We start from the raw sequence: 11,639 nt of genomic DNA, 5'->3' as shown, positions 1-11,639 counted from the left end.
AGAGGTCACGGAGACCTCGCCATCTCTGGGAGTCTTGCTTGGAGTCCTGAGGCTAACTATGGCCTGGCGGACAATTCAGTCCAGCCTGGCTGCTCCCGAAAGCAGAGGCCTTCCCCTGTGGCCATCTGCAAAGTTGGCTTTTGGTTGATGTGGCATGAGGATGGGCCAGGCCGGGTCACCTGCTCTCAGAGGGCTCCTCCTTTGCCAGAGGCCCTGGCAAAGACAGTGTGACCTCCCTTGGCCACCAGCAAGGTGGACAGGTGTGGATATGAGAGGAGTCACCTTCTTCCTTGGCTATAAAGAATGAGGGTTCTCATATTCCACAGGGGTGTCGGGGGCGGGAGTGGTCCTGGGCCTTGCATTCTTTTTTTTTTTTTTTTGTCAGTCGTGGGGCCTGAACTCTGGGCCTGGGTGGGGCGCTGTCCCTCAGCTCTTCAGCTCAAGGCTAGTGCTCTACCACTTGAACCACAGCGCCACTTCCGGTTTTCTGGTGGGTTATTGGAGATAAGAGTCTCATGGACATTCTTGCCTGGGCTGGCTTTGAACCATGATCCTCAGATCTCAGCCTCCTGAGTAGCTAGGATGACAGGCTGAGCCACCGGCGCCTGGCTGGGCCTTGCATTCTTGCTTAGCTTTTCCACTCAAGGCTGATGCTCTGTCACTTGAGCCATTCCGCCACTTACAGATTTTTGCTGGTTAGTTGGAGATAAGAGTCTCATGAACTTTTTTTCCCTCTTGGCCAGGGCTGACTTTCAACTGTGATGGTCAGATCTCAGCCTCCTGAGTAGCAGAAATCATAGGCCTGAGCCACCAGTGTGCAGCAAATTTGTCCTTGCTTTTTAAAAAAATGTTCTGTCTGCTGCGTGTAGATACACCTGCCGTGCTCTTTGCTTTCCATTGGTTCCCATTTTACAGCTTGGGAAATGGGGGTGGGGGTGGGGAAAGCGCCCCCCCCCACTCCAGGACCCAATGCCAACCTGGACCCCCAACAGTGGGGCAAGGGAGGGTTGGCTCAGGGGCAGGGGGGAGGGTCCTGGGGCCTGGGTCTGCTGGCTAGAGGCCTAGCTTAGCGAGGAAAGCACATTTGGAGGAGACAGGGGTGCAGTAGTGGGAGGGCGATACCCTAATTCCTCTTTAGACAGGGATGGGGGCCACCTGGGAGCCCCAGGCAGGCCCAGGAATCCGGCCAGTCCTCTGCTCTGCTCCTTTGAGGGCTCTGGCCAGTGGTTCAGCTGCAGCAGCTCCCTGTTCTCAGAGGCGCAGCCTGCAGTGAGGGAGGGCGTGGGGAGCATCCAGGCCTCCATCAGGAGAGCAGCCTCTGCTTTCCTGCCGGCGGGAGCGGGGTGGGTGGTGTTTATGCTGAAGGGGGCGCATGCAGCAGCCCTCAGCTTCCTCCATGGCCCAGGCCAGACCCGCTTGCCCTCCCAGGGTCCGCCTTGGTGGCTCCTCAGGCCGGGGACCAGGGCAGCTGGGATGTGAGCAAGCCATAGCTTCTCCTGGCTGCATGGAGCTGACAGTGCATTGGCCTGTGGCTTGGGAGTGAGGGGCAGGGATGGGGTGTGGGGCCCTCCCTGCAGACCCTCCGTGCAGACCCTCTGGGCTCAGACACGCCTATGTGCTTGCTCTCCTTCTCCTGATAACCCAGACCAACTTGTTTGTCCAGCTGTCCACCTCCGGCCTGACCTGCCCTCATCTGGAGTCCACTTCCGTGTCTGTGCCCCAAACCCTGGGTAGGAGACCCCAGACCCCAGTCACCCCTCCTCTCGTCCCCTGGGCCACTGTGTCCTGGCTGACCGGCCTCACAGTGAGTGCCTCTGCCCTCTGCCTTGCCTCCCGGGAGCTGTTTATGGGGTGCTGGGTGCCAGGTCGCTGGGTCCCAGCGTGCAGGGGCCAGAGGGCTGGGGGAGGCTGGGGTTCGGGGTCCTCTTCTGGCTGAGCCGCCAGCTGTGCAGGCGCCGGGCGACACCGAACACAAGCCAAGCGGCGTCTGCATCGGCTTTTAAACCCCGACATGAGCTCACTGTCATGCCGTGGTCCAAATATTTTGGCCATTTAGATGCAGCCTTCTGTGCTTGTGAAATTAAGTGTATTATTAATCTTGCTTGGCCCGGTGACAGAGTGGGAGATCAGATAAATCTCCTGGCGGTGCGGGAGGGAAGGGCGCGGAGCTCCTTATTGGTACAGAGTAGGCAGGGCTGTTTCCGGACAGCGCCCATGAGGGTGGTTGGCAGAGGGAGGGGTGGTGTGTGGGGGGGGACAGTGGGGGGAGAGGGGTGGCAGTGGGGGGAGGGGTGGCGGGGGAGGGGTGGCCATGAGGCAGCTAGGCAGGAGAGGAAAGGGCTCCAAGGGATGGGGCCAGCGCTTCTGGCTGTCTCTTAGGCTGAGGGGGAGTAGGGGCTTTTCTGAGCCCCCCCCCTAGGATCAGGAAGATGGGCCCAAGCTGAGGGGAAGTTCCTTTTGGATTTTACCCTGGACTTCGTGGGTAATCTTGGTTTATTTTTTTCTCTCCCCACTCCCCTGAACATAATAAAGGTAATATAATTAATGAATAAATAATATAACAAAGGTAAGAAAGGCTCCTTCTAGAAGACCCTGAGTGCTCCTGGTGGGGGAGGGGCAGTCCTTCAGCAGCTTTCCTGTCCAGATTTGGGGAGATCGGTGAAATTGGGGGTCCTACAGGGGATAATCACAGCTGCCCTTCATTTCCTGTGTGTTGCTGTGCAACGGGTGGAACTCCCCTCAGTAAGAGGAAACTGAGGCAAAGGACTGTGCAGCTGTGCACGTCAGTCTGCGCACACCGGCATGCACATCCGGGCTCCTCTCTGGCTCTGCAGCCCCTGCAGTACCCACGTCAGGAGCACAGAGAAGACCGGTAGCGTGCTGGGACGCAGGGTGCGGGGACGCGGGGTGCTGGGACCCGGGGCGCTGGGACGTGGCGTGCTGGGACGCGGGGCGCTGGGACACGGGGCGCTGGGACCCGGGGCGCTGGGACGCGGGGCGCTGGGACCCGGGGTGCTGGGACCCGGGGTGCTGGGACGCGGGGTGCTGGAACCCGGGGTGACGCGGGGTGCTGGGACGCGGGGTGCTTGGACGCAGGGTGCTGGGATACGGGGTGCTGGGATACGAGGTGCTGGGAGCTGTGCGGCCCTCACTCCTCCTCCTGCTGAGCTGTGAGCCCACGTGTAAGTGGCCTCGGTGCTGCAGTCCATGTGGACACTCGACAGCTGGACCCTCAACCCCCAGCCCCTCCCCGCCCCCCAGGCACTTCTGCTGCTCTCTTGCCTTTCTAAGCGCAGTCCTTAAGGGCTGAGACCAGGGCACCGGGCCAACTGTGCCCAGGCCCCAAGCACAGCGCAGATCCTGAGGGGCCCCGCAGCAGAAGCACATGCTCCAGCGGCAGGGGACTCGGGGATGTGGACCTGCCCTGCCAGTGTGGTTCCGGTGATACCCGTGAACCTCTCATGCCTGGACCCTCTTGGGGTTTCTGGCTTCATGGCTTTCATGCCTGGACCCTCTTGGGGTTTCTAGCTTCATGGCTTAGGCTGCGGTGTTGGGGTGTGGCCAGGGCAGGTTTGCCCTTGGCAAATGTAGCATCTCCATGAGCTCTGTGGCTGAGAAGGAGCTCTGTGGAGCCTGGTCTGATGTGATTTGATCATATGCGAGGGCCCCATGGCTAGTGCTGTGCCAGGTGGACAAGACTTTGCTTATCAGCACAGGAGGTGTGCAGACCTCAGACCCAGGATCCCCACACCCCTACCCCAGGGGCTGCATTTATCATAGATACTCAAGAGTGATTGATTAACTTGGAAAAGCAACAACCAGCCATGCTCAAAGGCTTATGCTTATAATCCCAGCTTCTCAGAAGGTAGAAGTCAGGAGGCTCACCGTTTGATACCAGCCCAGCCATAAAGTAAGGGAGAGTCCATCTCAACCAACAAGCCGAGTGGTAGTGGTATATGCTTGTGATCCTAGCTACGCAGGTGCATGGGCGGGAGGATTGCAGTCCAGGTAAAAATGCAAGATCCTGTCTGAAAAAGAAAGAAAGGGAGCCGGGCTGGAGGTGTGCTTCAGTGGTGGACCCTGCTTGGCAAGCACGAGGCTCTGCTGCCAAAGCCCAGCTCTGCCGCCAAAGCCCAGCTCTGCCAGCCACAACAAGACAACAGCCACTGTCTTCAGAAACAGAGCATCCCCCAGTGCCAACCCAACGTCAGACACAGCCACTTTGGAGAGCCAGGTGGAGGGGGCTGGAATCAGACAGAGGTGGGGTCTTTGTGGCGGGCAGGGTGGGGTGAGCTGGGCTTCGGGCTTCTCCCCACAACCCTGCTGTTGCTCCGATGCTCCGAAGTCATTTGGTAGGGAGTATGGGGCGGGGTGGAGGTGGAGGGCACCACAGTCCTGCCCAGAGCCCGAGGTCTGACTTGGGGGGGTCCAGGAGACATCTCAGGGTGGGGCTTATTGCCTAGGCTCGGGGTCCATAGGCAATTTACTGGGTGTGACCCACTTCCTTCCACACCCTGAGGAGAGGGTCTGGGTGCCAAGCCCGGTGCAAACCTCTGATCCCAGCCTGTTAGCTGGGGCCGAGACGTGAGCCATCATGCCCCACCTTCTTTGCCTATCCTGGGTTTCCGTCACCCCTCAGCAGGGGTCCCTGCAAGCTGCAGGGAGCAGCAGCGGTGGCAGGGCCACCCCCAGGCATTTGCTGAGGCGGGGCGGGCGGGGGCTTCAGCAGGGTGCTGGGCTCATGGTGGGGGTGGATCCCAGGAGGTGGGGGGCTCCTTGCAACGAGGCCCATGCCTGCAGTGCGGGACTGGTGTTAAATCCTTTCAGCTCAGTAGCCATGTTCTGTGCTGTATGGACAGCCCCGTGTGTGTGTGTGTGTGTGTGTGTGTGTGTTGTGTGTGTGTGTGTGTGTGTGTGTGTGGTGTGCGCGCTGCCCCTCTCTGCCCAGGGCCCAGACCCCAGGCCTGCTGGCTGAAGCAGGGTGACCTCATTTCCAGGGCAGCGGTCCTCTCCCTGTGTCTCAGCTCAGAAGCAGCTGGGGGAGGGGACCCTTGTTAGTGGGAGAAACAAAGGCCGATTGTCACCAGGAGCTGGTAATTCATCAGCCAGTGGACTGAGCTCCACCGGGAGTGCTGCTGCCTGGCTGGCCAGGGCTGGGCCGGGGGCCTGGGGCCGGGGGCCTGGGGCCGGGGGCCGGGGGCCAGGGGTCGGGGGTCAGGGACGAGCTGGATGCAGGCCAGATCTAACCCCCAAAACCTCCCTTTGGGAGTTAAATGTAGCTTGGTCTCTGGCGGGCCACAGATTCATTATCCTGATAGGTAAACTGAGGCCTAGGAGTGACGCTTTTGTGTAAGTGTAGACGGATGAAGAGTTCTGCCCCAGGGCAGGGAGAAGAGCCAGACACCTCCCTTCCAAACTACATACCAGTGGGAGCATGGAAAGCAAGGCTAGGGGAGAGCCTGGCCCATTCCTCTAGTGTGTGTGCGTGTGTGTGCACACACATGCGTGCGCACTCGCATAAGCCACACTTGTACAGGTAGGGACCGGCAGACTGCTGCGGGCGCCACACTGGAGTTGGGCCTTCAAGTGGAATGTGGTATAGCCTGTGTGGACCGGGTGCAGAGCAACCGGCCTCTACTAGCCAGCGGGGTGGCTCGTGGGCAGTGCACAGGAGGAAGGTGACTTGGGAGGGACCAGGGCCTGGCTGGAGTTTTGCTCAGTCTGGACTTGATCCCCAGGGCAAAGGTGCAGGAAAGGGTTTTTCAGCAGGGAGTGCCGCTGGGGGCGGGGCTGGCGGGAGGCCAGCGCGTCCAGGGTCCTTGCTGCATGCAGCCTCCCGAGGCCTGCCACCGCTGCAGCTTGCAGCAGGGATGGCCAGCTGGCCAGGCTCAAGCGCAGCATGGCCAGCTCCTCCTGGGCCACGTCGGCCCAGGCCGAGACACATGCTGGGTGCAGCTTTACCCTTTTGCTGGCAATGTGGGGTGAGAGAGAGGATTTTAAGTGCAGTCTCTCCTGATACATCTGTCAAGAAGCACCCAAGTCTTAGGTTCTTTTTCTAATCTTTCATGCAGACAGTTGGGTGCTGGTGGCTCACACCTGTAATTCTAGCTACTTGGGAGGGTGAGATTTGAGGATCAAGTTCAAAGCCGGCCTGGACAGGAAACCCCAGGAGACTCATCTCCAATCAATTACCCAAAACACTGGAATTGGTGCTGTGGCTCAAGTGGTAGAACATCAGTCTTGTGTGAACAAACTAAGGCAGAGAGTACAGGCTCTGAGTTCCAGCCCCATTATACACACACACACACACACACACACACACACTCACACACACACACACACTCACATATACACACACACTCACATATACACACACACTCACATATACGCACACACTCACACACACACTCACATATACACACACTCACATATACACACACACTCACATACACTCACATACACACACACTCACATACACACACTCACATACACACACACTCACATACACACACACTCACATATACACACACACATTCACATATACACACACACTCACATACACACACACTCACATATACACACACTCACATACACACACATACACACACACTCACATACACACACACACTCACATACACACACACTCACATACACACACACACTCACATACACACACACTCACATACACACACACTCACATACACACACTCACATACACACACACTCACATACACACACACTCACACATACACACACTCACATATACACACACACTCACATACACACACTCACATACACACACACTCACATATACACACACTCACATACACACACACTCACACTCACACTCACACACACACACTCACATACACACACTCACATATACACACACTCACATACACACACTCACATATACACACACATTCACATATACACACAGACTCACATACACACACACTCACATATACACACACTCACATACACACATACACACACACTCACATACACACACACTCACATACACACACACTCACATACACACACACTCACACACACACACACATACACACACACTCACATATACACACACACACTCACACATACACACACTCACATATACACACACACACTCACATACACACACACACACTCACATATACACACACACAGAATGGCTCACCACCCCGCTGGTGGCCACATACATAATTTTTAAACCACATTGGTGCATGGCAGAGATGGAAGGATATTTTAATCCCAATAGACTATTACGGCTCCTATCATGTCTGTCAAATAAACATGAATCACTTTCTGTCATCTTTACAGGAGCAAGTTGGCTGCTCGAAGGGGTTTGGGCCTCGAGTCTCTCCCCTGCGTACTCATTCACCTCTTATGTATATGTATGTGAACAGAGAGAGATTTATGGAGCAATTGTCGATAATAAATGCCCCCAATAAAGCACATTATCTTCTCGCCTGATGGGCTGTGTGTGAAGCGGGCACAGGACGGGGAGGGGCGGGCCTGGCTACTTTGAATCAGGTGAAGGTGGAGTCATACCCCGACTGCTCTTCTCGGCTTCTGTGCCGCGTTAGCATCTATTTTCCACTGTCACCGTCTCCTCTGGAGCCGCACTGGCCCTCCTTCCCTCCATTCTGCCGAGTAGGAGACCAGAGTGGGCCACGGCCCCCGTGGTGGCGTTGGTTACGGAGCCAGTCTGTGTCCTCTCCTCTCCGCTGTGGGGTGCCTTGTCCTCCCTCAGACCCTGCTTCTCTCCAGGCTTCCAGCTTCCCTGGGACCCAGGTCCAGGCTGACCCTGAGGATGGTGCTGCTGGAGTCTCGGCAGATCCCCCACAGCCCCGGGGCCTCTGCACGAGTCGAGTCCGTCCTCGCTCCCAGAGTCCGGCTGTGAGGAGGGGGACAGGACCTTGGCCTGCTGGGAAGGGGCGAGAGGAGCCGGCATCTGGCAGTGGGTGGCACATCTGTCACCGGGCAGCATTTGTGTCCTCCTTGGGGGACTCTGGGCGGCTCGCCTCTCTCTTTCCCTTCTGGGTGTGAAGGCCTTGTGCTTCTCGATGAAGATGACTCTTGAGGCCCTTCAACCCTGGGGAGGAAGTCTCCCTTCCCCTTCCCTCCCCTCCCCTCCTGGCCTCCCCATTCCTCTCCCTCTTCTCCTTCCTTTCTGGCATCTGAGCAGAGTGTGGACAGGCAGCTCCCCCTCCCCCTACATGGACGGAGAGGAGCAGGGTACTAGGCTCCGGGTCCTGTCCCAGTCTCTACCCCCTGTGGCCTTGCTGGGTGACCTGGGCCAAGGCTGTGCCTCTCTGGGCTTCACCTACTATCTCCACTGTCACCACAGGCAGAAGGTGTTTCCCCCACCGAGGGGGAGGGGAGGAGAGGAAGGGACCCTGCCCACCGATGCCTGGGCGCGTGGGTAGGCCAGGTGCTGCCTGAACTCCTGGTCTGCTTTCCTGGGGGCCTAACGCCCAGGCTGGCTCAGGCCTTCCTTAGGAAGGAGCGAGGGCCCAGGGAAGGGAAGGTCAGGGCAGCCCAGCCCCCTCCACCACAGGGCCTGCCGTTGCTCAGCTTTCTGCCCACGTGGACAGCAGCCTTTAAAAGTCCTGTCCACAGCTGGGCAATGGTGGTTCATGCCTGTATTCCAAGTGAATCAGGAGGCTGAGATCTGAGGCTCTCAAGGACAGTGATTTGGAGCCAACCTAGACCGGAAGGTCCCTGAGCTTATCCCCAGTTAACCACCAAAAGCCAGACGTGGAGCTGTGGCTCAAGCAGTAGACTACCAGCCTGGAGCAAAAAAGCTCAGGGACAGCACCGAGACCCTGAATTCAAGCCCCAGTCCTGCCAAACACATGGACAGACAGACAGGCAGACAGACAGACAGATACACACACACACACACACACACACACACACACACTCAGACACACACGCACCCTATTTACCAAGCCACCTGAGCCTGTTTGCAAGCCTGAGCCAGGGCATGAAATAGGCCAAAGTACCTTATAAACTATTCGTCAGGGAGATTAAAAATAAAACAAACCCAAACAAACAGGCCAAACATAAAAACAAAACACAAAACCCTCTTAGATCACAGAGTGTAAATAGGGAGATATTACTATGGAACTTCTGGCTGGAGGCGTGCGGCCAGAGGCTGTCTGTCTGTCTGTCTGGCTTTTTCCACAGCTGGGCTGGGTCTGCCTTCTCTGCACAGAGCAGCCACGGTCCCGTCCCTGGCACCTGCGCCCCCAGCTGAGGAGGGGATGGAAAAGGGCAGCCATTTGCTAGAGCCACGAAGCTCCTCCGTGTTCCCTGTGGCCTCCCTCCGCGGGCCTCCCTCCATACCTCCGCTGGGTGAGAGGCGGGCTGACGGGCTGAGGGCCGTTTCCCGTCTGTGGGCACTGAGGCAGGATGGGCTAAGACTACAGGCTGTGGGTCCGGCTCACTCCCCACTGTCCCCGTTCCCGGGCACCTCAGAGGGTCCCTCTGCCGTTCCTGGGCCGTGGACCGCAAGTGGAAGAGGGCCTGCCTGTGTGGTCTCCACTGTCGTTCCTGACCTTGTCCCCAGCCAGTGGAAGCTGGAAGAGACAGGGAGGCGGGAGAGGGGCAGGAGGTCCACACACCTCGGGTGTGACCTCAGATGCCGTCAGCAGCCGCCAGGACCTTTAGGTCCTGCTGCCATGCAGCATGTTCCAACCTGCGGGCCAGGCCGGCTGCCCACTGTTCCTTCCCTCCCCCAGGCTGCCATCACACCAGCCCTTCCACCTAGGTGCCTTGCCCCGCCCCAACCGGATGAACGCGTCTCTCCTTCAAGGTGCATCTCGAGCCGCAGCCATTGAGAAGCCATGGGGGCCTCTGCTGGGCAGGCCTTGCCCTCCCACCGCGTGTGGCGCTGTGGCTCAAGTGGTAGCTTTGAGTACAAAGAGGCTCAGGGACAGTGCCCAGGCCCTGAGTTCAAGTCCCACAACTGACAAAGAAAAAAGAGTAAGGAGAGATCGGGGTCATTTGAGTTTCTCTAGTTGCCCACCCCGTTACATGCACATCCTTCTGTCCTGAGACCTGCCAGGGTCAGACTGTTCACAGCCTCGTCCACTGGCTGTGGAGGGACGCTTGTCATTTCATCAGTGGCCACTATATGAGGCCTGGTGGGAGCCTGGTGCCGGCTCGTGCAGGGTGGTGGTGTGCTGGTGCCGGCTCGTGCAGGGTGGTGGTGTGCTGGTGCCGGCTCGTGCAGGGTGGTGGTGTGCTGGGTGCTAGGTGGCTCAGCAGTCCTAAGGACAAGCCCTGGTTCAGGTGGATGCCAGCCCGCCGTGTGGGACTCGCGTGCTCTATCCATTCGCTGGGCTTTGCAGGCCTCACAGGTCAGGATTCCGAGCCATGCCGCGTCCCAGGAAGGAGCAGTGCCCTGGGCCTGGGAGCTTCTCTCCCCGGCCACGAAAGCCACACACAGCTGCTCAGTCTGATGTGGCCGGTTGGATTCCAGGCTGAGGGGCTGGTGTACGGCCGGGGGACAGGCCTGAGAGCTGGGCCTATTCACGCCCACACCCAGCACATGTCAGTGCCTGTGTTTGCTCTTTCCCACTCCTTGTGTGGTGTTGGCCCATCCCAGACCCAGCAGGCAGAAATGGGCTCATGGGGCGGGTGGGACTGGTCTACCGTGTCCCTGGTGGGTGAGGACCCAGGGTGGAAGGCTGGCAGATCAGAGGGGGCTGCGGCCTGTGCTGGGGGCCGAGGGGTGGGGGGTGGGTAGAGTCTCCAACTAGGGCTTTCCTCGCCAGCTCCTCCCTACCATCCTGTCAAGTAGGGCCAAGGAGGAGCCCCAGGCCTGGTCCCCCCCCAGGCCCGGTCCCCCCCCCAGGCCCAGTCCCCCCTCCCCCAGGCCCGGGCCATCTCGGGTGGGTCTGTCTGCAGGGGGGGGGGGTGTCTCTACAGGCCACCTCCAGTGCTCCTGGTGGGGCAGGGGGGCCTCTTCCCTGTCACACATGGCCACTGGCAGCTCACGGCTCTCCAGCCTGGCACCTGCGATCAGAGCTGGCCACGTGTTGCCACTGTGACATTGATAAGCCCCTCTGCCCAAGTGCTGGCTTTGGACCTTAGCTGGCACAGCCTAACGCAGGTGGGGGTGGGGTGGGTGAGGGAGGTGGGGGTGCAGAGGAGGCTCGCTCAGGGAGGATGGAGTGAGGATGGAACGGGGAAGTTCACTTAGGGAAATTGGCTGGAGAGGCTCGCTCACGGAGGCTTGTGCTCAGGGAGGATGGCTGGGGAGGCTCTCTTGGAGAGGCTTGCTTGGGAGGCTGGCGCGGGGAGGCTCGCGCTCAGGGACGATGGCGGGGAGGCTCGCACTCAGGGAGGATGGCGGGGAGGCTCGCACTCAGGGAGGATGGCGGGGAGGCTCTCGGGGAGGCTGGCGCGGGGAGGCTCACACTCAGGGAGGATGGCGGGGAGGCTCTCGGGGAGGCTGGCGCGGGGAGCCCCCGTGGCCCCGCGCAGGAGCCCTCGTCCGGGCAGGAGCGCTTCCTGTCTCTTTCCACGCAAACCGATGATGTCGGCCGAGAACTACCCCAGGAATAAAAATAGCCCGGGCCGCCTGGGTCCGCCGCCTCCGGCCTGGCGCCCGGGGGTCACGGGGG

This window comes from Dipodomys ordii, unplaced genomic scaffold, assembly GCF_000151885.1.
Source record: "Dipodomys ordii isolate 6190 unplaced genomic scaffold, Dord_2.0 Scaffold118, whole genome shotgun sequence".
In the NCBI taxonomy this organism is placed as follows: domain Eukaryota; kingdom Metazoa; phylum Chordata; class Mammalia; order Rodentia; family Heteromyidae; genus Dipodomys; species Dipodomys ordii.
This window is presented reverse-complemented; position numbering follows the sequence as displayed.